The sequence below is a fragment of the Numida meleagris genome, chromosome 4 (assembly GCF_002078875.1).
Source record: "Numida meleagris isolate 19003 breed g44 Domestic line chromosome 4, NumMel1.0, whole genome shotgun sequence".
Lineage (NCBI taxonomy): Eukaryota > Metazoa > Chordata > Aves > Galliformes > Numididae > Numida > Numida meleagris.
This window is the reverse complement of record NC_034412.1, coordinates 23,703,648-23,707,806: the sequence shown is the minus strand read 5'-3', so window position 1 is coordinate 23,707,806 and position 4,159 is coordinate 23,703,648.

Below are 4,159 nucleotides of genomic sequence, written 5' to 3'. Positions count from 1 at the left end.
GACATCAGCTTAATTTCTTCTACACTGTGAATTCAAAGTTAATGCCTTCACAAATATGAACTACTGTGAGGAAATGTACAAAATAGACCCTTCAAGTGTACCTGAAGTGACTCAGGAACGTAAAAATCACTGCAAATCAGTGGAGTTTACAGTCCCAGATCAGCTGGATTTCTCTAAAATGTCAAACACGGCCTTTGTATTTGCATGTATTAGAATCACAGAATCATTCAAGTTGGAAAGGACCTTAAAGGGCCATCTAGTCCAACTCCCCTGCAGTGAACAGGGACATCTACAGTTCCATCAGGTGCTCAGAGCCCAGTCCAGCCTGACCTTGAATATCTCCAGGGGCAGGGCTTCCACCACATCTCTGGGCAACCTGTGACAGTGCCTCACCACTCTTATTGTAAAAGACTTCTTCCTTATATCCAATCGAAATCTCCCCACTTTTAGTTTGAAACCATTTCCCCTTGTCCTATCCCACCAGACCCCGCTAAAGAGTCTGTCTCCTTCTTTCTTACAGCCTCCTAGTTACTGGGAGGCCGCTCTCAGATCAACCTGCAGCCTTCTCTTCAGGCTGCATAGCCCCAGCTCTCTCAGCCTGTCCTTGTAGGGAGAGGTGTTCCATCCCTGGGATCATATTTGTGGCCCTCCTCTGGATGAGTTCGAACAGGTCTGTGTCTCTCCTGTACTGAGGACTTAACATCTGGACGCAGTGCTCCAGGTGATGTCTCACCAGCACAGAGCAGAGGGGCAGGACCTGCCCTTGGTGAAGCCCTGCTGGTTATCCCACATCACCTCCCTCCTGTGGTTTAGCCTGGTAGGTGGCTGAGCACTACACAGTTGTTCGCTCACTCCCCATCTTCCCAGTGGGATGAGGGAGAGAATCAGGGAAAAAAAAAAAACAAAGTACAAGTCGTGGGTTGAGATAAAACTATCTACTAAGATAGAGAAAATGAAAAGGATAATAGTTATGACAAATACATATATATGAATGCAGATAGCAAGTGATGCACAAGCAATTGCTCACCATTCACGACCGATGCCTAGCTAGCCCCTGAACAGCAGAAGAGAGCAAGATGAACTCCTACCCCCTTCAAAACTCCTTCCGCCACTTTAAGTCAGCTGTCCTCACTCTGTTCCCTCCCAGCTCCATGGGCCCTTTGCTGAGAATGGCCTTGGCTCTGTACAACGCTGCTTAGCAGCAGCTATAAACATTGGTGTGTTATCAGTGTTGTTTCTCTCCTAGAACCAAAACAGCATCATACCTGGCACTCTGAGGAAAACAATTCCATCCCAGCTGAAACAAAGACCCCTCTCCTCCATGTGCCTTAGCATAGCGTCCAGGAGGATCCGCTCCATGATCTTCCCTGGCACTGAGGTGAGGCTGACGGGTCAGCAGTTCCCAGGGTCATCCTTTCTATCTTTCTTAAAAATGGGTGCGACACTGCCTTTTTTCCAGTCACCAGGAACTTTACCTGCCTGCCATGACTTTCCAAATGTCATCAAGAGTGTCTTGGTGACTACATCAGCAAATTCCCTCAGGACTCTAGGATGCATCTCATCGGGACCCATAGACTTATGGATGGTTCCTCAGGTGCTGGAGAACCTGGTTGTTGCTTACAGTGGGAGGGGCATTACTCCCCCAGTTCTCACCTTCCAAGCCACCTTGCTCAGGGGCTGTGTGTAGAGCAGTTGTCAGTGAAGACTGAGGCAAAGAAGTTGTTGATCCTCAGCCTTCTCCTTGTCCATTGTTACCAGCCTGCCTGCATTGCAGGTATACCCTCCTGGACTTTCCTCTTCTGGTTGATGTACCCATAGAAGCCTTTCTTGTTCTTCTTTGTACCCCTTGCCAAGTCCAGTTCCAGCTGGGCCTTGGCCTTTCTGATCCCATCTCTACACAGCCCAGCAGGATCCCTATACTCTTCCCAGGGTAGCTGTCCCTGCTTCCACTAGGAAAGATCTTGCTCTATCTGACATAGATCTGCAGTGGAAAGTCACTGGATATCTCAGTATGACATTAGTATAAAGAATCAATTGGAAACATCACTAAGATCAGTCTTCAGTCTGGTATCACGCACAGAATAAAGGAAACTGTATTGAAAATCAAAATAAAACATCGGGAGTCCATGCTGAGGTTTAATCTCCTAACACCTAAGATATTATTTACTTTTCCAACCACTCCAAAGCCCTAGTCTGCATCGATGCAGTTAGAAATGGACAGTGACCTTCAGTCAGTTAGGCTGGGGTTACTGCAGGCTTCAGTATGGGGGACAACTGGTCAAAGAACTTTTTCAGCGGGCTAAGGGCAAGGTCCTGTTTGCATTTGCCTAGAAGAATGCAGAGAGAGGAAATCTGAAATGTGTCTCTCCAGTTCACTGGCTAGAGATAAAAATACAAACTGTAAAATGCATTTGTTCTCCATAAACACTGAGGTTCGGGGTGTTTCAGTGACTGCAGATTGTCACTCCCGGCCCCACGGGAAGCAGAGCTCTGCTCCTGGGCTGCTCCAACGCACTGTGATGAATCCCAGAGGAGAACTAGGGATGCCCACTGGGGTCTGGCCTGCAGAAGGAAGATGCAGCACATGGAGAGGGGCAATGGCTGGGCATGTGGTCTGGGTGACCACAGGGGATAAGCAGCAGAGGGGACAGTCACGACTTGGGGCTTTCCGAAGTCCTCACCTTTTTCCATAGTGGTTTGCAGCGGAAGGGCCAAGGAAAGAGTAGATCTTGCTACTTTACCTCCACTCAGACCTTCCCGGCTCTAAGAAATATGCTGCTCTGAACAAACACTGCTGCACGACTCGGTGTTTAACTCCCCGTGCAGCACAGAACTACTGTCATTGTCTTCAGTGGGACTTTGCCCGAGTAAAAACAGGGATTGATTTAAGTATTTGCCTAAGTGATCGTCTTAGGTGAGTCATACCTGTAAGCAGCTTGGAAATACAGCATTTCAGAGCAGTATGCAGAGTGAGCGGGGGGGACTCCACAGCATTTCAGTGAAGTGTCCATCCCAGAGCAGTGGATTTGCAGCATCTTGTAGACAGGACATCTAGTGCCTCAGTGAGCAGGGCAGGAAGGACGTGAACCCTTCCTACTTGTAGGGGGAAGGTACTGCCATCAAGGAAACAGCAGATTTTCATCTGTCTCTGTGTTCCTTCATGGTCTGTTCATCTTTCATAGACTGTATCTGAGTGTTTTCTTCCACAAACTAACAGGCACTGTGCTTACTACCAGTATCAACCAGTAACCAAACCCACTGGAATATTTCCATCTGTGTAACCAGAGAAAAAGCCCTAAATATTTTATAGCTTAGAGTTCAAACAATTCATTAACAACAAATAACTCATATAACTGGAATTAATAGGTGATTTTTTCAGAGTTCTATCATTTCTAGGTCTATACGCTACAGCCACGAACACATTGCAGTACTCTGCTTTTCACGCTGTGGTGTGCAGCCTGATCACGTGTATAAACCTCACTGAGCTCCTGTATATCTCAAATCATAATATAAATCTCAGGCCTTTAAATTAAGTTTATGCCATGCTTCTAGATGCTGCTGAGCACTGTGTGTAAGAATGACATCATTATTTCTGGAGTTATGAGCCAATGTGAAAAGAGGAAAATCAGAAGCAGACTTTTAAGAGGAAAATATCAAAAGAAATAAGCAGCATGAACGCAGAGTACCGTGCTTTTGGGGGCGACACAAGGAAGCATCTGGCCGGACAAGCGCTGTGCAAAGCTTCGGCACGAGGCCACCTATCTACCGCCGTTCTCTGAGGCCGACGGCATGTGAGGGCAAGCTGGCCGCGGGCAGCCCTGTACGTGACCGTGGGTCTCACCCCGCTGCAAGCCCACAGCCGGAGGCGCAGAGCGGCCGCGGGCAGCGCTCCCCGAACGGCCCTGCCCCGCCGCCACGCACACGCTGCCAGAGGGAGCCCCCGTTTCAAAGGGAGCTCCCCGCAGCCCCGCGGCTCCCGCCGCGCATTAACGTTGGGGAGGCGCGCTCCGGGAGCCTCCGTTCGGGAGCCGGGGCCGGGAGGGCAGAGGGGGGTACCGCGGGCGGATCCCCACGCCGGGCGCAGACTCTCGGCACCGCTCCGCGCCCCGCGCCGGGCGGGTTCGGCGCTGTGCATGCCGGGCAGGAAGCGCTCACCGCC